At 48.5% G+C, this 26,667-nt stretch overlaps 1 protein-coding gene across 5 annotated transcripts in view; it reads right to left on the bottom strand.

Annotated features, from left to right (window-relative positions):
- Positions 1 to 26,667, bottom strand: part of KATNIP (katanin interacting protein) — a 239,203-nt gene that overhangs the window by 181,090 nt on the left and 31,446 nt on the right. The window contains exon 3 of one of the 5 annotated variants that reach the window (XM_024985088.2): positions 13,758 to 13,920. The exons of the other annotated variants lie outside the window; for them this stretch is intronic. The gene's annotated coding sequence lies outside the window, so the exon portion shown is untranslated. The remainder of the gene's footprint in view (positions 1 to 13,757; positions 13,921 to 26,667) is intronic. 5 annotated transcript variants of the gene reach the window in all.

Genomic DNA, 26,667 nt, shown 5'->3' with positions numbered 1-26,667 from the left:
AACAATGCTTTGCCATCTTCTATGCTTCTTAACTAACTTAACTTCTTAACTAAAGAGACAGTGTAGGCTTCATTCTAGCCACAAGTCAGACGGATTAAATGTTAAATGGCAAGTGAGACGCTTGTAATAGAAACACAATTTGTGTGAAAATCCTAACGATTATCACGGAGAGAAGAAAAAAAAAGAGAATTTCCATCATTCTCTTCTTAGCTTCTCAAAATCTGCCTTGCACCCCATTAATCTACCAGAACTCTTCCCAAGGGTGACCCATAACCTCCTTAAGCAAATATGATAGCTCGTTCCAACTTCATCCTTTTCCATTGGTCCGGGGCCACGGGGAGCTGTTCCCACCCATCCGTTCCTCAAGTTCTCCCCCTCTAGCTTCCGAGGTTCTGAACGAGGCTCCTCCCCTCCCGCACCTCCTCCGGCTGCCCTTCTTCCTTGGCCTTGGGCGTGGACGGTCGCTGTCTCTGTCCATCTCAGCTGTCTGTGCCTTTCTCCCTCTGCCTTCCCGTCTCCTTCCGATTCCGAGGAAACGGGTCCCTGCCAGTCCAGCGCTGACAGCCCAGCCCCCTTCTCACTCCTTTTCCTGCAGGAAGGACCCTAGGCTGTGGCCGTCTGCTTCCTTCTTTCCCTGTTGCCCCCCACTTTTCCTCTCAGGCTCCCCTCTCTCTGAGCCACCTGGGGAGAGGATGCTGGATTCCCGTCTTTTCTTTCACCCTGAGTCTCTGAAGCCTCCGAGTTTTCCTGGGGTTTTTCGGGCTAGCTAATCTGGCCAATCAGGAAGTGAAGAATAATAAGAAAGGATGATACTCTGAAATCATAAGAAATTTAAACAAACTAGCAATAGGTGTTCCTATTCCTATTTCCCTGGCTTCCTGAGAAGCCCAGAGACTTTCCTTGGTCCTCCCTGGACGGAGTCCTGCCTCATTTTGACTGTGAGGAAAGCACCGTGACCTCAGGAGAGCTGGTAGGTTGCACGATATGGGGTCTGGAGAGGATTCTCAGTTCCTTTTTCAGAACAACGTGTGTACGAGGCAGACAGTTGACGCAGCATTTCCATATACATGATTCTCCTTTGATCTTCGCGGCAACCCTTGAAGTGGTTATTACCACCCCATTTAAGATACAAGGAAATCCATCCCATGCGCCTTCCGGAAACATGGATCCTACTCCATGGTAATTTACATAACTATTTTGAGAAATTAAAATGGCCACTGATATATTATGGTACGGAATGAAATATTCAATGACATTTTTAGGTGAAATATGAGACTTCAAAGAGATCGCAGCTCGGGGTGGGCTGCCCTGGGTTTTCACCTCCGGGAATACATTTATTCGCCTCTGCCAGGAGGGAGATGTCATTGGAAAGATTTGAAGAGCTCAGGCACAGAGCCAGCAAAACTTCTCATCAACCCCATGTTTCTCAAATGCTGATGCGTGTGTAAATAACCTGAGACTGTGTGGAAAGCGAGGCTCTGATTCAGGGGCCCAAGCTGACACCTGTAACAAGCTCCCAGGCAATGCCCGTGGGCCACACTTTGCCAGCGAGGCCCTGGACCAGCCCTGTTTACTCCTCATTACTCACAATATGCCCACCTCTAATCAGGTCAGCATTGAACTTGAGCTGTGAAGAATGTGAGCTTTGGAGTCCCGTGTGGGTTGCACGCTCAGTCGCTAACTTGAGCCCAACTCTTTGCGACTTTATGGACTGTAGCCTGCCAGGCTCCTCCGTCCCTGGGATTTCCTAGGCAAGAATACTGGAGGGGGTTGCCATTCCCCTCTCCAGGGGATTTTCCTGATCCAGGGATCAAACCCACATCTCTTACGCCTCCTACATTGCCAGGTGGGTTCTTTACCAGTCGCGTCACCTGGGAGACACAGCTTCAAGTCACAACAGTGCTACTTGTTTCTGTCAAATGGAGGTAACAATAGCACCTGTCTGGTTGGATCTGTCTTTCCCTCATAGGCTTCCCTGGTGACTCAGTGGTCAAAAAAAAAAAAAAAAATCCACCTGCCAGTGTAGGAGACACAGGGTCCATCCCTGATCTGGGAAGATCCACTGGAGAAGGGAATGGCTACCCACTCCAATATGCTTGCCTGGGAAATCCCATGGACAGAGGAGCCTGGCGGGCTACAGTGCATGGGGTCACAGACACGAATTAGTGATTAAACAGCAACAACAACTCAGGATCGAAGGTGAGTTGGATGCAATAACAATAAGAAGGCCGCAGCACGGAATCTGGCACCTGGGTAGTTCTCAGTATTTAAATAGTACTATCTTAGCCCCGCCCCACCCCACCCAGCTCACTGCTGTCCTGATGCCCTAATTATTCGATTCCCTTCCCCTTGCGGCTCCCCCAAGATCCTCTCCAAGGCCCAGCTCAGCTCCCCAAGTCTCCATGCAGGCTTCCTCTGCCATTCTCACCCCCCTCTCACTTCAGCTCAGTTTGAAACCCTGCAATTAGTATTAAGTTACACACAATACAGGGTGAAATCGTATATAATTAAGTGCTACGTTGTAAGCCTTTAACTATATCTATTGCTCACTCATTATCTGGGGATTTGGAGACCTGGAGGGGAGCCCTGAACTCTGCTACTTACCTTCTCTGAGCCTCTGTTTCCTTGTCTGTAAAAAGGGGATGTTAATAAGGTCTACCTTGCAGATCTACTCTAAGAATAAAAGTGGAAATCATTAAGGATCCTTTTCTTTCTTCTTATTACTGATTCCTTAGCTGGATTATAAATTTCTAGAATGTAGAACTGTGCGGAAGTGGGGGAACCAACCATCATGTGGGAAGCCTGGAGCCCTGGGCCCCAGTCTCAGCTTCCACATTGTCTAGCTCCGTGATGGTAACCGCTGAGGACGACCAGTGCCCACCAGTTAACTCTCACCCTGGTCAGATGCCAGACACCTCCCTTCCTGGCACGGCATATTTCACTTTGCTGAGGCTTTATTTCTCAGGCTATAGAACGTGGAATGTGAGAGTGAGTGAGTATTAATTAATATTTAAGCCTTCCCCCTGGAGTAGGAAATGGCAACCCACTCCAGTACTCTTGCCTGGAAAATCCCATGGACAGAGAACCCTGGCTGGCTGCAGCCCATGAATTGGCAGAGAATCGGACATGACTGAGCACGCACACACATCAGACATCCTACAAACACAGCAGAACCTTGTAAAGTACCAAGTTTATCATCATCATCTTTTAGCAAATGTTGATCAAGTGTTTACTGTGTGGCTGTTACCTATGCAATGAGGATTTAACAAAAACTTCAACCCAGTGGGTAGTCAGATCCCAGCTTGTCTGCACCCAACCCTCAGTCAGGGGCTGATCCTTACAACTCCACCTCGAATTCCGGTTCTGAGGGATGTGAATGGCAGCCCCTGCTGTCATGCGCTCAGTCAAGCAACACACTGGCCAGGGGTCTATAATTTAGGGAATGGCTCGCAGTGGGGTCTGGGGACACCCATTCAGTTGAATGCATAAGGGTATTTTTCTAGGAAGAGAGTCCATCATTTTCATCAGATTCCCAAGGGCATCTGAGGCCACAGAAAGGAGACAATTGATTATGCTGTGCTGTGAATAGTGGCTCAGTCGTGTCCGACTCTTTGCGACCCTGTGGACTGTAACCTGCCGGGCTGCTCTGTCCATGGGATTCTCCAGACCATAATCCTGGAGTTGCCATGCCTTCCTCCAGGGTTTCTTCCCAACCCAGAAATTGAACAGCAGTCTCCAGCATTGCAGGCAGATTCTTTACCAGCTGAGTTACCAGGGAAGCCCCAAGGGATTATAACAAAAGTGTATCAAATGTGATGCCAGGGATCTGAAGGAGGGGACTGGGGAGGCTTCTGAGGGCATGGCCAGGCTCAAATCCTTGGGAGTCATCCTGAGAGCCTCACTTACTCACTCACTCACTTTCCCACTCCAGGTCCAATCCATCAGCATCATGTGAAAAATACCACTTATTCCCTAATCTGACCACTTCTCCCCACCTCCTTGCTACCGCGCCGGTTCAGGACTCCTCACTGTCCTCCCCCTCCTGCCCTCCCCGCTGCTGTCCATCCTCCCTGCGACAGCCCAGGAGTCCTGATGAAAGGGAAGCCGAATCATTTCACTTCTCTACTCTGGACTCTGCGGGGGTTCCCAGCGGCCACCAGGCCCCGCCCACTGGGCCTCCACCCACGTCTCTGACCACCTCATCACTCCGGTACCCGAAACACCCAGCCTGTGCCCACCCACCCAGGGGCCTTTGACTCACCATCCTTCCCCAGGGTGAATACCCAGATTCCTCATCTCCTTCAAGGCTGGTCTCAGATCTTACCTTCTTGGCGACGTCCTCCCCAGGCATCCTATTTAAAATTCCAGGGACTTTCCTGGTGGCCCAGTGATTAAAAAGCCGAGCTTCCAATCCAGGGAATGTGGGTTCAGTCTCTGGTTGGGGAACTAAGATTCCACACGCCACAAGGACTGAGCCCGGGTGTCACAGCTAAAGAGTCTGTGAGCCACAACAAAGATCAACCAAACCCCAATGCAGGAAAAAACAAATATTTTTAAAAATTACAAGCCATGTATACACACACACTCACACACACACATACTCCCAAACCCTCACTAATATAAACTCTCCTTGATCTTATTCATCATGCCTCTTATTACTGGGCCATTCCCCCTGCACTTCTCCATGAAGGCAGAGACTGTTTTGATCGCTTTGTGTATTCTAAGCCCCTAGGACAGTGCCTGGCACACAATGGGCCCTCATTAAATGAATAAATAAGATGTTTGAGCTGAGATTTGAAAACTAAACAGTCTGGGGACTTTCCCTCTGGTCCAGTGGCTAAGACTCTGTGCTGTCAGTGCAGGGGGCCTGGATTCGATCCCTGGTCGGGGAACTAGATCCCACATGTCAAAACTGAAGAGCCCACAGGCCGCAACGAAGATGGAAGATTCTGCATGCCACAACTAAGACCTGGAGCAGCCAAATAAATATTAATAAATAAAAATAAATGTTAAATATCTTCCCTCTTAGCTCAGTTGGTAAAGAATCTGCCTGCAGTGCAGGAGACCTAGGTTCGATCCCTGGGTTGGGAAGATGCCCTGGAGAAGGAAATGGCAACTCACTCCAGAACCCTTGCCTGGAAAATCCCATGGACAAGAGGAGCCTGGGGGGCGCAGTCCATGGGGTCACAAAGAGTCGGGTACAACTGAGCGACTAACACACACACCACACACACAGATATTAAAAAAAGAAAGTTAAAAGGCTCGCTGGACAACAAGAGAAAGGCAGTCCACACAGCAGGAGGGGCAGGAGCTAAGGTTTGGGAGTCTGAAAAAGCCTGAAAAGGCTCATGGATCAGTCAGAAGTTGGGTTTGCCTAGAGTGACAGGTGCCGAGGAGGCTCGAATTAAGTACAGCAAATGGTCTAAGGAATTCGGACGTGACATGAAAGCCAAGTCCCATGGCCATCATTGTTGTCCTTATCATCTTTATCCCTAATGCTGGCCCCAGAAAAATTTGTAGAATTTTATCAATGGCCGTATTATTAATTCTCTCTGGGGGAAAAAAAAAGTGGAATTGGAAAGAAACGCCTAGAATCAGTTATGCTTAAAGGAGCTCGACAGAGTCTATATTTCAGGGATCACGTACTCCTCTGAGGCCAGAAGATTGGAATTCTCCTAAAGAGGGTTGATTTAGCAAGCGCCAGAGCCTGAGCTGCATTCACGAGCAGCTGAGAGCGTTGGGTTGGTTTCCAGGGCCGGCAGATGTCGGGGACCTGACTTTGCAGGTGTCAAGTCCCATCGGAGAAGAACAATAACTTGGAATGGCTTAATGATGAGGCTGTGAACACGCTGTGTCGGGGGCACCATGCGGAGTTCACAGAGCACTTCCACACACCTGACTTACTCCATCTGTTCTGCCCCTCCCCCAGCCAAGTGCCACATCTTACCGTAGGAACCATTCATGAGTGACAAGCGAACATTACAGGTTACTGAAGCCCAGGTTTTGGGCCACTTCAATGACCATTTAAGGTGCTTTTTGTGGGTGTCTGCAAGAATGCTATGCCCTGGGATCGTTATCCCCATTTTACAGAGGCAGAAACGGAGGCTTTGAAAGCTGAAGCAAATTGCCCCAAAGCCATGTCCAGGGGAAGATAGTGGACATCTGTTGTTTTTGTCATTTTTTCTTTCTTTCTTTCTTTTTTTTTTTTTGACTGCACCACAGGGCACGCAGGATCTTAGCTCCCTGACCAGGTATCAGACCCATGCCCCCTGCCGTGGAAGCTCAGGGTCTTAACCACTGGACCATCAGGGAAGCCCCTATTCATTTTCTTCTAGTTACATCTCCTTGGTTTGCCTTTGGGAAACCATCTCTCCTCACTCTCAGCATACATGGTGTGGGTGGAAATCATACTGGCAACTCCTCAAGGGTGAGCACATGACTGAGGCTTGGACAGCCAAGGCCAGGCTAATCTGGCTAGTCTGTCTCCCTGGTCATGTGACTGGTTTAGGGCTGTGTCCAAAGCCAGGTCAACAGACTCAAACCAGTGATTGGTTGAATCTACTAGAAAAGCCCCTCTCTCTCTTCCCCTGGAATTATTAGCTGATATGAGCTGTGAAGGGGGGCTTCCCAGGTGGCAGTAGTGGTAAAGAACCCGCTTGCCAAAGCAGGAGATGTAAGAGATTCGGGTTCGATCCCTGGGTCGGGATGATCCCCCGGAGGAAGGCATGGCAGCCCACTCCAGTATTCTTGCTTGGAGAATGCCATAGAGAGAGAGAGGAGCTTGGCAGACTACAGTCCATAGGGTTGCACAGAGTCAGATATGACTAAAGCGACTTAGCATGCATGCATGAGCTGTGAGCTACAAGGGTCACCAAAATGAAGAAGCTATTTTTATCAACTGATTAGGTTCACAGTTACAAATGTCCTTCTATGTTCCATGAAGAGATCTGTCCAAGAGTAACACCAACATAGAGCCAGCAGAATTGAGGACACAGATAGACGACCAGATAGAAACGGGAACTTCTCAACCATGTTTAATCCCTGTATCTAGCCCCGCCTGAAGCCAGCACTACTTGGACTTTTAAGTCACAAGAGTTAACACATTATTTTCTTTACTCAAGCCACGTGTGTGTGTGTGTGTGAGTGTGATTCACACTGAGTGAGTTCTCAGTGATGCAGTGGTAGAACTAATACTAAGAGGCATCTGAACCTGAAGTCACTACCAGGTCCTAGCAACAGTGGAGCATTCAGTAGAGGTTTAAAATAATACCTGAGGGACTTCCCTGGTGGTCAATTGGTCAAGAATCCGCCTTGCAAAGCAGGGGACATGGGTTCGATCCCCAGTTGGGGAACTAAGATCCCACAAGCAGAGGGCAACTAAGCCCACAGCACAGCTACTGAGACCACGTGCTCTGGAGCCTGAGCCACAACTGGAGAATCCATGGGCCCCAGTGAAAAATCCCCCAAGAAAAAATGAAGAGCCTGTGTCCCACAACTAACACCCAATACAGCCAAATAAAAAATGAATAAATTTTTTTAAAAAAACCTTAACGAATGTTCTCAAGGATGGCCCTATGCTCCCAGAAATCGGCGATCCAAATGTATCTTACAGCACAAAACTCCTACTCTGCCTTCAGAACCCAACCAAGTGTTCTCCCAGTAATTCGGGTTTCCCAACACGGCACAGTAAGTCCTGAATGCATATTACTTGAGTGAAAAAGTATAGTTCTGAGCTTGTATGTTGAGGCTTTTGCTGACATATCAGATGCACTCCCATCCTTAAAACAACAACAGATACTCCACATTCTGCATGCTTAGGTTGCAAGATCTAAACCAACGGTTGAGACTGCCCCCTAGAGGTGGATCAAAACAACACAAACTGAAGCAAAGTTTCTCATGGCCATGGGTAGACAGAAGGACAAAACCACATGCTTATGCGCAAGTCAGATGGATCATTAAAGGAAGACTTGGGGTTATTTCTCAAATACCTATGCACCATTATTTCCTGAAACCCATGTATACCTTGAGATTTTATGCTTCATTTCAGGTTAGAATATTCACGCAGATCCAGAATCTAGGGTTTCCTCCTGAACTCCAGGACACAGGACACTATCTGTATGAAACCATTTTTTCTTCCACAGCTATCTATAAAATCTTTTTCAATAGCCACTCGAAAAGAATTAACATTTCTTTTTATTCTCAGAAAACTTTTTTTTATAAGACAGCAATGTGCATTATATACTGTCTTTTAGGCAGGCAGAGATTTTCTCTTTTTTTAATCTTGAATGAGCGTGCTTCAAAAAGGAAACTTTATATTAATGCCATAAATGGAAAATCATTATCGCCTGCCATAAACAGAAGGCAAAGAGAAATACGGACCTTCTGAAATAGCATGTTTACTTGCCACCTGCAGGGCAATGCAGGCGTGCAAACCACACGCGGGGAAGCGCAAGGCCCGAAATTCCACATTCACACGACCCCAAGTGGCGGGTGGCACTGACCTCATTTCTCCAATTCATTCATTCACTCAGTATTTATTGAACAACTCCTCTGGGCACACAGCGAGCACATCAAACACTCCGCTCTCAAGAAATTTACATTCTAGTGAGAGGAAACAGGTTATTTTTTTAAAAAAGCAGGGGAGGGGGTATATTATATCAAATGAAGCTCAGTGCTGTGGAAAATAAGAGGTGGAGAAAAACAGAGGGAATAGAGGGTGGAGCTACTATGTTAGCCAGCGGGTCAGAGAAGGCCTCTGGTGAAATGACTTTCAAGAGGAGACTGAAGGAAGTGGAGGAGGAGACCCCTATGGGAATCTGGACAAAGGAGCTTCCAGGTGGCAGGAACAGCATGTGCAAACGCTCTGAGGCGGGGGTGGAGGCCATGGTGAGGACTCTGGGCTTACTCTGAAGTAGCCAGGAGGCTAGTGGAGGATTTGGAGCAGAACTGCCAGGGGCTGAGGCTGTTCCCACCGTCCACCCTGAGGAGAGCTCGGGAGGGGACGCAGGCCTGCAGGGCCCCCGGGCAAGCCCAGTTGTACAGACAGTCTCTGGGTGTTTGCCAGGCTGGTACTAAACTGACTCAGGGCGGCTGTTGCCCATCAGAGCCTCCAAGCCCACAGCGCCATCACTTGGCCTGATGGGAGGAGAGACGTCACCTGGGTGGAATTTTCCCTCCAGTCTCCGCCTCCACCACTTGGTTTGCATCCGAGAGCTTTTTTTTTTCACATATATATATAAAGAGTAGCTTCTTTTTAAAAATGTTTTATTAGTTATTTTTGACTGCACTGGGTCTTTGTTGCTGCGGGCGGGCTTTCCTCTAGCTGCAGTGAGCAGGGCTACTCTTTACTTGTGGTACGAGGAATTCTCATCGCGGTGCTTCTCCAGCGGAGCACAGGCTCTAGGGTGCTGGGGCTCAGCAGTTGTGGCTCACGGGCTCAGCTGCTCCACAGCATGTGTGAGCTTCCTGGACCAGGGATCGGACCCACGTCCCCTGCCTTAGCAGGTGGATGCTTAACCACTGGACCACGAGGGACATCCACTGAAAATTTCCTTCTAAAGGAATGGACCTCTCGCCAAGTGCATCCATCACCGGGACCTTCCCTAACTCTTCCTGACCAGCAAGCGGAGCTGCCCAAGTGGACGCTCTCTTCCCAGGACCGTCCCCTCCCCACCCCGCTGAAGACGGGGGAGCCCTCAGGGCCCCGCCCCATCGACCCAACAGAGTTTCCTTGAGCTTCTCCTAGCGGGTGGGTGCTGCGCTAAGGGCCAGAGACAACGATAAATAATCTGGCTGCACCACCCTCCTGATCTCATTCCCACTCCGCACAACCCTTCAGCCCAGCAGCCCTTGTGGCTGTTTCTCCAAGAGGCCGTGCCTCTCTCCTCTCAGGGCCGGGGTACTTGTGGTCTCCCCGGCTGGGAATGCTTCCTCTTTCTTGCGGGCACATGGGGCCCTTCCAGGGACCCCTTCTGACTGTCCCCGGCCTTCTCAGCCTCCTCGACGTGGCAGTGGCACTTCCCCGCTTTGGAATTACCTCTGTTTGTTTTGTCTGTGGTTCTCCTACTGGGATGGCAGGCCCATGGGGGCTGAGGCGGTGAATTTGTGGAAAGGTAGGGACAAGGAGGGAAAGAAGGAGATGAAAGAAGGAAGATCAGCTCCTTGTCCTTGAGGAACTGGAGGAGCGGCGACTGACAGACACTGCTCTGAGGCGGTGGGGGGCTAGGGGGATGCTGGCCCGGGAGCTGTGGGTGCAGAGGACGGGTGCCCGGTGTGGCTCGGGGCTGGGCGGGCTCTACAGAGGAGAGGTCAGGATGCCGGCTGCAGGGAGCTCAGAAGTGGGTGGAGGTGGGCAGAGGAGGGACGGGGCGGGCATCCGGGCAGAGCAGTATATGCAAAGGCCCAGCACCAGGAGACCCGGGAGCCGTCTTGAGGCTGGGACGAGAGGAGTGGTCAGGGCACACTGGTGATCCCCTGGCTTCTGACATTTCCAGGCCAGCTCAAAGCCTCATGAGGGGCAAAGCCTGTTTGTGCTGATGACGGGTGCTAAGCGGTGGGGAGTGAAATGTCCTGCTCAAATCTAGGGTGGTGCAGTGGGTGGAACTCAGGGTCCTGGAATAGATGTCATCTCACACACTAGTCAAGATTTCTGCCGTGTGAGGTCCCAGAGATCCAGGCACGTAGAGGAGATGACGGTTCGCCCCTATCTCGTCCCTGGCCGTGTGGCACTGGGATCTTTTTCTCCCCGCCCAGTCCCCCTCTTCTCCCTCCTCCCCTTCCCTCTCTTTAGGTTGACTGAGCACTTCCTCTTCAACATGGGGACAGTTCCTTTGCCTCTCGGAGCAGATGGTCTAGGGAGGAGGAGCAACTTTAAGCAAAGGGCCCCACCACCAAATGTACATCATCAACCATTTCTGGAGGTGGGTGAGTGATGCCTTGTTGGTGTTCAGTCGATAAGTCATGTCTGACCCCTTGCGAACCCAAGGACTGCAGCACACCAGGCTCCTCTGTCCTTCACTATCTCCCAGAGTTTGCTCAAACTCATGTCCATTGAGTCAGTGATGCCATCCAACCATCTCATCCTCTGCTGCCCCCTTCTCCTCCTGCCTCTAATTTTTCCCAGCATCAGGGTCTTTTTCACAGAGTTGGCTCTTCACATCACGTGGCCAAAGTATTGGAGCTTCAGCTTCAGCATCAGTCCTTCCAGTGAATATTCAGGACTGATTGGTTTTCAGAGGGAAACATGACTGTGGCTGGGAGGTCAGCTGATGCTCCATGGAGGGGCGACAACAGACCTGCAGCGTGAAGGATGAGCTAGTTAACTGAGAGGCGCAGAGGTGTGTGTGCTCCAAGCAAAGTGGATGCACATGTGGAGGCCACGTGGTGAGAGCAGAGAGTAAGAGGGACATGGAGTAACAGAGGGGCTGGAGATGGGGGGCACGGGAGCCAAGCAGGTGACTCAGGACCGGGCGGGCAAGACCACCAAAGCCATGTGGGCCACAGAAGGGAGTTTTGCTCTTAACCTCAGACCAATGGGAAGCTGTGTGGGGTTACTGGGGCAGAGGGGCGATGTTGGGATGAGAGGTTGGAATGAAAGTCAGCGGAAGTGGGTGCTGGGTGGGGGTGTTGGGAGGATGCTCCTGTGGGTGATCAGATAAGAGGTGTCGGCAACAAGGAAAAGGCAGGGAGAACATATTTTGAACGTGAGGATGGAGGACTGGGTGATGGTCTGGAAAAAGGCGGCAAGGAAGGACAGGTATTAAGGATGACTCTGCTGCATCTCTGGTGGTTCAGTGGTAAAGAATCCACCTGCCAATGCAGGGGATAAGGGTTCAATCTCTGGGTTGGGAAGATTCCCTGGAGAAGAAAAAAGGCAACCCATTCCAGTTATTCTTGCCTGGAAAACTGTAGCCTGGCGGGCTAACAGTCCATGGGGTCACAAAGAGTCGGACGCGACTTAGCGACTGAGCAACCAACCAACTGCAGCTTCCAGCCTGTGTAACTAGAGGGATGGCAGTGCCCTTCTCAGGGGGTCAAGGCTGGAGGAGGCGCAGGGCTGAGCTGGGTTTGGGGCAGTCGGGTAGAGACACTGAGGCACCCAAGAGGAGCAGTTCGTGGGCTGGCAGTGGACATGCAGGTCTGGGATCCACTTCACGGCACAGTTAAGATGACCCTTCCTCCCTGATCACCCCCACCCCAGGCTGGGTTACACCCTCCGTTTAGCTATGTTCGGCAGCATCTTCACAGACCCTTCTCTGTCGGAGAATTGATCTGGGCCACCATGGATGTGGGGCTAGATGTGTATAGCGGGTGTGAGCCCAGGTCACGTCCCTAGCTGCTGGGAGCTGTGTCCCTTCCCAGGGAGAAGCCCCTCTCATACCGGGTTATGTCTGATCTCTGATACTGACTGCTGACAAAGGAACAGAGACCCAGGCTCCTTGCCTCGACTGGGAGCACCTCTGCCAGGGCCACCCATCCCCACCACTCTCTGGGGGATCGGCACGGCTGGCATCACAGTTCAGCTCCTCCCTGTGCCCAGTCCTACTTCCCTCATCCACAAAGGTGTTGTTCCTGAGTGTGTGTGCCCAGTTGCTCAGTTGCTCAGTTGTATCCAACTCATTGTGACCCTTTGGACTGTGGCCCACCAGGCTCCTCTGCCCATGGGATTCTCCAGGCAAGAATACTGGAGTGGGTTGCATTTCCTCCTCCAGTTGTTCCTGAGAGCGCCCCCCCAACCCCGCCGCCTCAAATCAGCCTCCTGGACACGCAATTCCATCCCAGAGTCTGCATCCTGGGAACCTATGTCAGTTACTTGACCATGAACTCCCAGGGCAGGACTGAGTCAATTACATCAAAGACCACTGGTAAACCCATTTTGAATTGAATGAACAATCCTGGCTTAGCCAGGATGTCCCACAGTGGTGATGATTCAAACAGGACAGACCCAAGTCCCCCAAAATGAACTCCTCGGACCACAGGGTTCAATATTTAATTTGGAAACACAATTGCCGCGAAGGCAATATGCCACGAATGCGGCATAGGTCCAGAATTCCTAGACCTTCACTCATCAGCTAAACAGCCAAGTTGGGTGGTGAGGGCTCAGCTGTGAAGCCAGGCACCTGGGTAAGAATCCCATCCGGCTTGTTTGAGTGAGAAATGACGCTGGTGCCCGAGTCTCCTCAGCTGTCAAAGTGAGATGTGGTCCTAGAGACATGCATCATAATAGCCCCAAAGCAGAAGCAGCCCAACTGTCCTTCAATGGGTGAAAGGAAAAACAGGCTGTTGGCATATCCATACAATGGGAGATCGCTTGGCAGGCAGATTCTTTACCACTGAACCATCTGGGAAGCCTAATGCAAGGCATGCGGGATCTTAATTCCCTGACCAAGGATCGAACCTGTGGCACCTGCAGTGTAAGCTCGGGGGCTTAATCACTGGACCACCAGGGAAATCCAGGAATTGCACACGTTAAAATGGTGGATTTTGTGTTACATAAAATATCTCAATTTAAAAATGCAAAAAAGGAAAAAAAATGTGGGATGGTAATTAAAAGCACCTACTTTATAAACACAAAACATTTAAAATATTGCCGGCTGTGTAATACATTCTTGATAAAGGTTAGCAATGAAGATGATGCTGAAGAGAAACATTTCAAAGTTTCTAATTATGAGCGCACAAAATCTAAACTTGAAGTTTAGACCCTAGACCTAGTTCCCTGAGCTAACGGGGAAGGCAATTTATACAAAGTTAACACCCACCTGAAATTCAGGCAAAGAAAAGATGACGTAACTTTTCAGAGGCTACAACTTTGCTTTCCCCATGCAGGAACAGGAGAGTGTAGGAACAGGAGAGCAGCTGGCTGTAGGATTCCGTCTGTCTTGGGAGTGGGGCTGTGATCACACTCTTCCAACAGGCGCCAGGCTAGTGACAAACACAACCTTGGTCATGCACCAGCCCTTGAACGCGCCGTCGAGCGTGTCAGGCAAGGATGCTACCAGGCTGGTGGCAGGATAAGGGTCTCGATGATGGAGGAGTTGGTCTGCTCTAATAAAAACAGCGATTTTATAATGTCTTGACTGGTGTCTTTGTCAGAAGAGAATGACTTCTGGCTGGTGAGGAGGGCTAGAAATAGAAACTGGCTGACAGGGAAGAAGCCAGGCGTGCAGGCTGCGGGACAGCGGCATTTCATTTGTGCTAATCTATTTCCAAGAGGAAAGGAAGGGAAGGGGACCATCTCAGCCCCAAAAGTAGCCTGTGTCTCCCCCAAAATCTGGGTTCTTAAGAGCAGAACGTGAGTGCGTGCTAAGTTGCTTCAGCCGTGCCTGACTCTGCAACCCTATGGACTGTAGCCCACCAGGTTCCTCTGTCCGTGGGACTCTCCAGGCAAGAATCCTGGAGTGGGTTGCCATGCCCTCCTCCAGGGGATCTTCCTGACCCAGGGATCGAACCTGCATCTCCTGCGTCTCCTGCATTGCAGGCGGGTTCTTTCCTGCTGAACCACCAGGGAAACCCAAGAGTGGATCAGCAGCCCAGAGACTCCCTGGTCTCTTGGCTTCCTGCTCGTTCCTTCCAACCCACAGCCCACCACTGTGCTTTGCTTTAAAGCACAGATCCCCGTGGCCTCCCTCATTAAAAACCTGCCACAGCTGGTGAGGAAGCTGACAGAGGCACTTCGGGGAGCGGCGTGGCAGTCTCCACTAAAACAAGACAAAACAAAACCCTGCCTAGCTTCAATCTACTCAGACCCAGTCAGTTCAATCCCTGGAATCTACCAGAGAGACCCACACAGGTGCTGGAGGAGGAATGTGCAAAATGCTAATGCCCTCCATCTGGAAAACGGCTGAATAACCCACAGTCTGTCCATAACATACGGTGACAAGTTTTTAAAAAGCTAGGCTTGTTTGTAACACCGAGGGTGGATCTCTAAGACACAGTTCAGAGAAGAGGGGCAAATGACAAGTGACGAAAGCACATGTGACACATTCATTACGTTGCCATTTTGTTAAAATACTACGCTCCCAAGATACTACATGCAGTTTATGGACTCGCTGGGGTATGCTGATGCACAGAGAAAGATCTGGAAGGAGGCATGCCCAGCCTGGGACAACAGTTACTCCAGGAGGGGAAGACTGGGGATTAGGAAGGGGTGGCAATCAGCAAAAGGGATTGTGGGCTGATCTAACAGGTTAAAAATATTTTCTTGGGGATGTTGTTTTCTTATATTACCTGCATAACTAATGACCTCCATCCACCCTACTTCTCTTCTCAGAAAAGAATCAATGATTCTACATTCCAGATAGATACAGTTTGACAGGATTTTCCTCTGAATTCCAGAATCCCATATTCAGCTACCTTCATTATTATTATTATTGGCCATCCCTCTTAGTTCCCCAAAGAGGGGCTGGACCCATGCCTGTTGCCTTGAGACTTCAGAGTCTTAACCACTGGACCACCAGGGAAGTCTGCTCCAGCTGTTTGACAGGTCTTCATAGCATTGAAGCTGAATCTCTGATCTTCCTCCTAAAACCTGTCTCCACTCTCTTTCCCATCGCAGGAGAAGACCAGTCTCTCTGCTTTTCAGACCAAAACTTAAAGTCCTTCTTGATTCCTCTCTTTCCGGGTCCATGTCCGGGTCCAGCCACAGATCCAAGTGACTCCATCTTGCACCCACTGCCTTCTCTCCTCCACTGCTGCCCCCTGGCCCGAGTCACTGTCACCTCCACAGACCTTCTGCAGCAGCCCTGATGGGTCTCCCCGTCTGCCCTTCCCCACTGTCTACTCTCCCCACATAGCCAGGGAGCATATCTTGCTAAAATCTGTCCGGTCCTGGCCCTCTGTCAGTGAAAATGTCCCATGAGTACCCCCCCACTCATTCAATAGCCTGTGTGTGCTCAGTCACTTCAGTCGTGTCTGACTCTTTGCGACCCTATGGACTGTAGCCCACCAGGCTCCTCTGTCCAGGGGATTCTCCAGGCAAGAATACTGGAGTTGGTCACCATGCCCTCCTCCAGGGGACCTTCCCGACCCAGGGATCAAACCAGCATCTCACGTCTCCTGCTCCGGCGGGTGGGTTCTTTACCACCAGCACCGCCTGGGAAGCCCACAGGCTCTTACAAATGGCCACAAGGCTCTATATGACTGGCCTTTACCCCTCTGTCCTCGCCTCCCACCACCCTGCCCTCGTCCCCCTTAACTCAGCCACACAAGCGCCAACCTCAGGCCTTTCATTCTCACTGTCTTCTCTGCCCAAAGCTCTCCCCTTGCCCCTCCTTTAGTCTCTGCCCAAGGGCCTATGTGACATAACAACCCTCCTAGCAGCCCCCACTCTGCTTCCCTGCCTGTTTTTTTTTTCCCCCCTCTGACTCCCTTTGTATTTTATCTATTTGCTTAATGCCTACCTCTAACCACTGGGAGTAAGTGCCACAAACGTGCAGATTTGTGCTTGTTCTGTTCACTGCAGAACCGACAGGACCCAGGGCAGTGGCTGGCACACAGCAAGTCATCGACAAATATTTGCCAAATGGACACACGAATAAGTAATGTTTTCTTGATCAGACCCCAGCTTCACAACCCCATTTGCTCCCAGTATTTCACTTCTATCACAATAAACTACCCACGGGTCCCTCACATGGCTGGATGTGCTCATATGCCTGTAGCTGTTCTTACCGGACTGGCCCTTCCCTCAATCCTCTTCTCCACTTTTCAAGTTTCAACATCATTTTCCTCTTGGAACCCTGACCAATCTACCTTTCACTCCCTACCCTGTCGACGAGTAAAAGGCTATCTCCTCTAGGGGTCTTCCCTGGCAGTCCAATGGTTAAGGCTGTGCCTTCCAATGCAAGGGGTGCAGGTTCAAACCCTGGTCAGGGAGCTAAGATTCCCACCTGCCTTGTGGTCAAAAGACCGAAACATACAGCAGAAATGATATTGTAACGAATTCAATAAAGACTCTACAAAATGGTCCACAACAACAAAAAATCTTCTCTAGAAAAAGGCTTTCTCCTCTGGATTCCTGTGCCTTTCCCATTGTTTCTGAGTTAATTAACTGGTAACATCAATAGAATTGATTGGTCTATATGGGCCACGTGTGGTTTACCTCTAGCATCTCACTGAATCATCACACCAACAGATAAAGTAGGTAGCATCACCTCCATTTCGTATTAATAGTTATGGAAACCGAGGCAGAGAGCCAGCAGTGAAAAAGTGGCATAACGGGAATCTGAACCCAGTTTTACTGGACTCCACAGTCTGTGCGTAACCTCTGAAGCATCAGGTCCCTCATCAAAGTTCTGAGTTCTGTGAGGACTAGAGCTGAAGCATCTGCCGAATCACCAAAAAAATAAATAAAACAAGCAAACCAACTAACCAAGAACCTCAGAGTCCTGATCTGCGACTGAACTACAAAGAGGCAAAAGGTGGGTGCTCAAGCTCCCCAGGCTGGGACATGGGCCAGCCCTAACCAAGGCCACCACAGGGGCCACCCTGGGACCACATGGTCCAATATAAGGAGCAGAGCATCAACACCACCAGCTTTGGCATCAGACAGACTAGGATTAAGTCTTGGTACCTCTACTTACTTGCCATGTGACTCTGGGTCTCCTCTTCACTTGTAAAATGTACAAATGACACGGGGCAGGACTCTGGACATCGCTGGCCCCACGGCCACCAGGTCATAGCCCGAGACTCCTGGAGGTCATGTCCAGACAGCTGACCCCAGTGCTGCCTGGGAGCAGGCATCTGATCCAGGCAGGGCCAGTGGTAGTGTGAGTCCTTCAGCCGTGTCTGACTCTTTGCAACCCCACAGACTGTAGCCAGCCAGGCTCCTCTGTCCACAGGATTCTCCAGGCAAGAATACTGGAGCGGGTTGCTATTCCTTTCTCCAGAGGATCTTCCCAACCCAGGGATCGAACCCTGGTCTCCTCATTGCAGGCAGATTCTTTACTGTCTGAGCTAAAGGAAGTCCCCATGCAGGGCCAGTAATCCTGGGGAACTGGGATGAACAGGCTCAGGGAAGATCTGACTGCTTTCTCAAAAAGGGGAACATGAACTCAGAGGTGCTAGTGGGACTACTGTCTACTAGGTGAACCAAGAAACAGAAAGCTGGTTTGTACCAGGTGAGAAGAAGGATACAGGGACTTCCCTGGTGGTCCAGTGGCTAAGACTCCAAGTGGGGCTTGGGTTCCATCCCTGGCAGGGAACTAGATCCCACATGCTGCAACTAAGGCCTGGTACAGCCAAATAAATAAATATTAAAAAATTAAAAAAGGACAGATACTGACAGATGTAAAGATAAGAGCCATAGAGGACTTTTGGAACCCAGAGGGCCCCCGGCACTGATTCACCATTCTTGACACCGTTTCTGTCATCATGCCACCCAGGAACATCACCGCCCTTGGCTTCTGGGGAGCACTTCCCCTTTAGAGCCTTGTAATGAGGTAATATGGGCTTCCCTGGTAGCTCAGTGGTAAAGAATGTACTTGCAATGCAGGAGACGTGGGTTCGATCCCTTGGTCAGGAAGACCCCTGGAGCAGGAAATGGCAACCCACTCCAGAATTCTTGCTGGAAAATTCCATGGACAAAGGAGCCTGGAGGGCTACAGTCCATGGGGTTGAAAAAGAGTAGGACATGACTTAGTGGCTAAACAACAACAACAATTAACTGATATAGTCCTTGTTCTGCAAAAGCTGCTAAGTCACTTCAGTCGTGTTCGACTCTGTGCGACCCCATAGACGGCAGCCCACAGGGCTCCGCCATCACTGGGATTCTCCAGGCAAGAACACTGGAGTGGGTTGCCATTTCCTTCTCCAATCCATGAAAGTGAAAAGTGAAAGTGAAGTCGCTCAGTTATGTCCAACTCTTTGAGACCCCATGGACTGCAACCCACCAGGCTCCTCTGTCCATGGGATTTTCCAGGCAAGAGTACTGCAAAAGCTAGATGGAGTTTATTTTTTACAACCAAGTCCTAAGTAAGACAAATGTTTACCTTATAGACTTGTTGTAAGAAAAATAAAAATAATATATGAAAAATGCTTACCTCAGTGCCTGGCCTGTAAATAACACCCAATACATGGTTGCTAACATTATTATTATAATCAAGTCACAAGGACAGACTATTACAGGAACTAGACAGATTAATCATCCCGCTCAGTCACTTAAATTACTCTCCCCTGAAGGGTGGCATGCCATGGGGTTCTGTCCTTGGTCCTATCCCAGGCCATAATTTTATCAATGGCCAGATCTGACTGTTGAAGGCTGTTTATTCAGTCGGCAGATGACATTCAGATGGGTGGCACATGGAATAAACTGGATGACGGAATCTGGGTTCAGGTCAATTTCTACAGGCTAGAGATGGATCAAGAACGGCTTGATAAAACGCATCATGGCCAGGGTAAAGGTCCTATACAAGGAGAGGCGTTGGAAAAGTCTGCTTGAGAAAAGTTCACGAGACAAAGGCAGGGCTTTTAGCTAATGTGTTCAGTATGAGCTAACAGGGTGATGTGGCTGCCAAAAGCATGCCACAACCATAGCACACACAATGCGTGTTAGAAATTTTGTCAGGATCAGAGGGAAGAAGGGAACTAACACGTTTCGGCACCTACTGTGTGCCAGGCCCCACGTTAAACACTTGACACATTATTGCAATTGACACGTTCATTAACCTATGAGGGGGTGTTATTCCCATTTGACAGGTGAGAAAACTGAGGCTTAGGTGAGTGAAGGGACTTGACCAGTGTAGCAGAGAGCGGAGTTAGTATGGGAACCCAGTTCTTACTAGAAAGTACACTCCATCTCCATGGTCTATACTGATCTGTTCATAGTCGGAATACTCAGTTTGGTTCTGACAGTGTATTTTTAGAGAAAAATGAACTTGTCCAGATGAAGGTGACCAGGAAGGTAAAAACTCTTAATAAGAAGTCACCTTGAGACTGAATCAAGCTGGGAAGACCAAGAGCAAGTACACACAGCAGCCTCTGCTACCCAAGTCCATAGAAATGATACCATTTAAAATTCATAAGGAACTTCCCTGGTGATCCAGTGGTTAAGAACCTGCCTTCCAATAGAGGGACTCGGTTCATTTGATCCCTGGTCTGGGAACTAAGATGCCACATGCCATGGAGCAACTAAGCCCATGTGCTGCAACTACTGAGCCCCTGGCTCTGGAGACTGGGCACTGCAACTAGAGAGAAGCCCACGCACCTCAGCAAAAGACCCCACCTGCTGCAACTAAGACCTCATGCAACCTCCCTGGTGGCTCAGACAGTAAAGAATCCACCTGCCATGCAGGAGACCCAGGGTCCATCGCTGGGTCAGGAAGATCTCCTGGAGAAGGAAATGGAAACCCGCTCCAGTACTCTTGCCTGGAGAATCCCATGCACAGAGGAGCCTTACGGGCTACAGTCCCTGGGGTCGCAGGAGGTCAGACACGACTGAGCAGCTAACACTTAGAACTAAATAAATAAACATTTTTAAAAAACAAAACAAAATTCACAGGAAGATGAAGAGGGGTGATACTGCTGGATTTAAAATGTTGAGAAATCCTTGAGAAAAGCTGGCAGACAGAACTGGATGAATGAAAAGAAGCGCAGGCCAAATCGAAAGCTCGGAAGGAGGATTGTGACACGGGAAGGGGGTCTTGGGCTGCTCCAAGCCTAGAGGCAACACATTCTCCAGGGAGAGGAGGGGACCTGAGGTTAAAGGTGAAAGAGACGCGTTGAGAATGCCTATGAGGATGCCAAGAAGTGGCTCTTCAATCCATCCAGATTGTAGGAGCTGTGACTGTGGGTCTCTGGGACAGAACAGCAGGATATATCCAGGAGAAAAAGGAAGAATTCTGTGTTTAGAAGACAAGCATCACATTTTTTGTGGTAATTTCCACCCTTCTTCCCATAATCACTGGTAGCAAACTCTCGTAAAAAGAAAAAGCATTCACAGACAACAAAACAGATCACATTACATAGAACAGCACATATGCACAAATTACCAAACATTTCAAGAAAACTCACACCATGAAAGAGAAGGGTGAATTCAACAAACAAACAATGAAAGAAAGAGATAACGATGCAAGCAGAGGCATTACAAACATTTTTAATATTATCAGAAGAATCAGAGAAGGCACTGACTCCTTGAACTACCTACTATGGAACAGAATAAGAAATCATGAATAAAACATTTAATCATCAAAACTAAAAAAAGATCAAAAGACAACGAAGAGGACTTCCTTGGTGGTACAGTGGATAAGAGTCTGCCTGCCAATGCAGGGGACATGGGTTCGATCCCTGGTCTGAGAAGATTCCACATATTGCAAAGCAACTAAGCCTGTGTGCCACAACTACTGAAGCCTGTGTGCCTACAGCCCGTGCTCCACAGTAAGAGAAGCCACTGCAACGAGAAGCTGCTGCCACTAGAGAAAGTCCGTGCACACCAATGAAGATTCAGTGCAACAAAAAAATAAAAACAAAATAAATCAATCAATAACTTTTTTAAAGATAATGGAGAACAGAATAGATATAGATATAATTACTGAGTTGGAAGATCAGGCAGAGGTGTTTCCCCAAACCCAGGAATAAGGACAAAAAAGTACTGGCAAAAACAGGATAGGCTCTTAATATCCACTATTAGCAAGGTTTGAGAGTCTGGCATTCTCAAATATTTTTAGTAGGAATATAAATCTTTAGGCTTTTTTTATAAGGCTATTTCTAGGTTTCTTGCCACATGAGCCAAATAAATCCCTATTGTTAACTCAAGGGCCAAAAAAGTATACCCCACAGGCCAAATCTGTCCCACCACATATTTTTTTTTTTGGTCAATAAAGTTTTATTGAAACACAGCCCCATTCACTAATTAACATACTGATATGGCTGTTTCCGCACTACAATGACAGAATTGAGTAGTCGTGACATAAAATGCTTGCTGATCCCTGGTGTAGGCCATTGTTAGTTGGGTTTCCTGTTCTTTGCAGCCAAATGCACTTCCAACTGAAACAAGGACTAGAACTGTAATAAACAGGAAAAAGTCTAGAAAGGTGAACATTCTACAAATAACAGGTTATTTCTAACTAATACAATTTGTAAAGTTTAAAAATAAAAAAAAAGTAAAAAAAAAACAGGTTATTTCTAGACAGGGTTATTAGGTTGGGGTATGTTTGAAGAACATTTTTTAATTTAGTGAACAAACTTGAAATTAAAAAAAAATAATGACAGGTAAATTATTTTTAAAATTCACAATTTAATTATTCTAATAAAAGGATAACTGAAGGTTTAATACCACAGTGGTAAAGAGCAAACTATTAATACATTTAAAAAACACAGATGAAGCCTTCCTTGGTGGTCCAGTGGATACGAATCCTCCTGCCAGTGCAGGGGACATGGGTTTGATCCCTGGTGAGGGAAGATTCCTCAGCTGTGGGGCAGCCGAGCCCCTGTGCTACAACTAGCCCGTGTGTCGCAACTACTGAAGCCGGGAGCTCTAGAGCCCGTGCACCCGGACAAGAGAAGCCACTGCCATGAGAAGCCCGGGCACCGCAAACTGGAGAGTAACCCCTGCTCACTGCAACGAGAGAAAGCCCGCGTGCAGCAACAAAGACCCAGCACACCCCACAATAAGTAAATAAAACAAAAACATGCATGAATCTCACAGATACGTTCAACAAAAACAAAACAAGGACCAAAAAATTGTGCTTACTCTGTGAATCCTTTTATATGAAGTTCAAATACAGGCAAAACTAATCTATACCACTAGAGCCAAGACAGTGGTCCCCCTCCTGGAGAGCTGCAGTACCTGCGAGCGGGCATGAAGATGCCTCCTGCATCGCTAGGAATGGTCCGTATTTTGACGTGGGTAGTGGTAACACAGGAGCACTCATAAAATTCATAAAACTGTACACCAAAGATTGTCCCCTTTATCATATGGAAGTTATACCGCAATAAAAAAGTAACTAAAAAAGAAATGGAAGGTAGGCATTTATAATTGTCCTTTAGTATGATCCTAAGCCTGAAATATATATAGTTGCATATTAAGAAGAGGTGGCAAGAATACACAGAAGAACTATACAAAAAAGATCTTCATGACCCAGATAACCATGATCGTGTGATCACTCACCTAGAGCCAGACATTCTGGAATGCAAAGTCAAATGGGCCTTAGGAAGCGTCACTACGAACAAAGCTAGTGGAGGTGATGGAATTCCAGTTGAGATATTGCAAATCCTAAAAGATGATGCTATGAAAGTGCTGCACTCAATATGCCAGCAAATTTGGAAAACTCAGCAGTGGCCACAGGACTGGAAAAGGTCAGTTTTCATTCCAATCCCAAAGAAAGGCAATGCCAAAAACTGCTCAAACTACCTCACAATTGCACTCGTCTCATACTCTAGCAAAGTAATGCTCAAAATTCTCCAAGCCAGGCTTCAGCAATACGTGAACCATGAACTTCCAGATGTTCAAGCTGGATTTAGAAAAGGCAGAGGAACCAGAGATCAAATTGCCAACATCCATTGGATCATTGAAAAAGCAAAAGAGTTCCAGAAAAACATCTATTTCTGCTTTATTGACTATGCCAAAGCCTTTGACTGTGTGGATCACAATAAACTGTGAAAAATTCTTAAAGAGATGAGAATACCAGGCCACCTGACCTGCCTCCTGAGAAATCCGTATGCAGGTCAAGAAGCAACAGTTAGAACTGGACATGGAACAACAGACTGGTTCCAAATCAGGAAAGGAGTACATCAAGGCTGTATATTGTCACCCTGCTTTCTTAACTTATACGCAGAGTATATCATGAGAAACACCAGGCTGGAAGAAGCACAAGCTGGAATCAAGATTGCCGGGAGAAATATCAATAACTTCAGATACGCAGATGACACCACCCTTATGGCAGAAAGTGAAGAAGAACTAAAGAGCCTCTTAATGAAAATGAAGGAGGGGAGTGAAAAAGTTGGCTTAAAGCTCAACATTCAGAAAACGAAGATCATGGCATCCAGTCCCATCACTTCATGGCAAATGGGGCAACAATGGAAACAGTGAAAGACTTTACTTGCTTGGGCTCCAAAATCACTGCAGATGGTGACTGCAGCCATGAAATTAAAAGACACTTGTTCCTTGGAAGAAAAGCTATGATCAATCTAGACAGCATATTAAAAAGCAGAGACATGACTTTGCCAACAAAGGTTCATCTAATTAATGCTATGGTTTTTCCAGTAGTCATGTATGGCTGTGAGAGTTGGATAATAAAGAAAGCTGAGTGCCAAAGAATTGATGCTTTTGAACTGTGGTGTTGGAGAAGACTCTTGAGAGTCCCTTGGACTGCAAGGAGATCCAACCAGTCTATCCTAAAGGAAATCAGTCCTGGATATTCATTGGAAGAACTGATGCTAAAGCTGAAACTCCCACACTTTGGCCACCTGATGCAAAGAACTGACCAATTGGAACAGACTCTGATGCTGGAAAAGATGGAAAGCAGGAGAAGAAGGGGACAACAGAGGATAAGATGGTTGGATGGCATCACCAACTCAGTGGACATGAGTTTGAGTAAGCTCCAGGAGTTGGTAATGGACAGGGAAGCCTGGCGTGCTGCAGTCCATGGGGTCGCAAAGGGTTGGACATGACTGAGCAACTGAACTGAGAAGGGAATAAAAAAATAAATAAAAATAGTGACTTTATAGATGGTAGGATAAGGACGAATTTTTGTAGCATTAAGCCTCTTCTATTTTTCTACAATAGGCATGCATTAGTTCTGGAATCAAAAAGACATTAAAATGTCTGGAGCCAGCCCCATTGAGGTCAATGCCTGCAGATATGAACTACACCAGCACTACCTCCCCCAGCTACCCCAGCTGATGGAACATTCTGGAATGGGACCCAGCGGTGGGACTGGACAAATAACAATAACATACTTTTAAACAGGACTTACAGGTACAGTTCTAAGTACTTCATATGTATTATTTAATTCTCTCAACAGCCCCATGAGATGGTACCATGCTTTCAGTTCCATGGTACCATGCTTTCAGTTCCATTCAGCAGATGGAAACTGAAGCACAGAGAGGTTATGTAAAGTGCCAAGAAAGCTCAGCTGGTAAAGAATCCACCTGCAATGCAGGAAACCTGGGTTTGACCCCTGGGTTGGGAAGATCCCCTGGAGAAGTGAAAGGCTACCCATTCCAGTATTCTGGCTTGGAGAATTCCACGGACTGTATAGTCGGACGTGACTGAGTGACTTTTACTTTCACTTTCAAAGACCACACAGCAAATTAAGAGTTAGAACCAGGATGCAAACCAAAGCCCTTGATTCCCTGCCCTTGATCACTCTTGCCATTCCGTTTCTCATGTGCCAAGCCATCTCCCAGGGCACCAACAGAGCATGGGCAGTTCAAAGAGATTTTTGCAAGAGTTTAGGCTTCTATATTGAAAAAGCAAAAGGCCACCAAAGTAGAAAGAAGCTGAGAACTTTCTTGGACTTTCCTACACATAGCGGAGGGTGAGGAGGGGCATATAATCTCTTCAGCAGCCTCCAAGGGGAATGCAGGACTTTCCAGGTGGCTCAGTGGCAAAAGAATCCACGTGCCAATGCAGGAGACTTGGGTTCAATCCCTGGGTCAGGAAGGTCCCCTGGAGAAGGAAATTGGCAACCTATTCCAGTATTCTTGCCTGGAAAACCCCATGGACAGAGGAGCCTGGTGGGCTACAGTCCAAAAGCATTGGATACGACTTAGTGACTAAAACAACAACAAATGGGAATGTAGCCATCGTTAACAGTGCTTAGCTGGGGAAGGCCAGTGTCAGACTATCTTGGGTCATCGGGCAAGGAAACTGAGGCTTTCATTTATCTGGCAGTCACTGCCCCAGCTTCTCATTCACCTGCCCAGCCCTGTGGTCCCAGGAGTCTGGGACCCTGTCTAGTTCTGACCCAGCAGCAGGATCCGTGGGGAGGAGAGAGAAAGTGCCTGGTGTGAGAGGCAAGGGCATCCTCCGAGCGGGGCTGGGCTTCCCATGTATATCTTCCTTATCCACACAGAGCCCTTGGACATCTGGAGAGGAAGGACGAACACCGTCCACTTTAGAGCTAAGGAGACCGAGAAGGGCTAAGGAAGGTGCCTAACAGATGTTAGAGCATGTTATATTTGTCTAGGTAAACCCATAAAAGTCGAAAGTTAACTCATAGCATCTGGATTGAGAAAGGAAGGCTTCTCACTGCGGTAGAGCACAGGCCCTCGGCATGCAGGTCTCAATAGTTGCTGCACTCTGGCTCACTAGTTGTGGCTCACAGGCTGACTTGCTCCGCAGCATATGGGATCTTCCCCGACCAGGGATCGAACTGGTGTCCCCTGCATGGCAACCAGATCACCGGACCACCAGAGAAGCCCTGAAGCTGGGCTGAGGAGGGCTTCTATCACTTGAACAGAGCCTCAGAGACATGGCTTGTGGGCCCTGATGAAGTTGATGTCAGCTCTTATCAGACCTGGGGTGGTTGCAGGGGAAAGGGAGGCCCAGAGCAGGGAGCAAGGGTGTGCCTACGGTCAGCCACGGTAACTTGGGACGGGAGCCCTGGGGGCCTGGCACTCTTACAGCCCTGGCCCTGCTCCTCCAGAGGTGTTCCCAGACTGGGCAATAGTTCTGGGCTCCTATTCACCACGACACACACCTTTCATTAGTAATTTGCAGGAACCTCCTTCACT

This window comes from Bos taurus, chromosome 25 (genome assembly GCF_002263795.3).
Source record: "Bos taurus isolate L1 Dominette 01449 registration number 42190680 breed Hereford chromosome 25, ARS-UCD2.0, whole genome shotgun sequence".
Lineage (NCBI taxonomy): Eukaryota > Metazoa > Chordata > Mammalia > Artiodactyla > Bovidae > Bos > Bos taurus.
The sequence above is the reverse complement of the archived record's forward strand: the minus strand, read 5'-3'. Positions and strand labels throughout refer to the sequence as shown.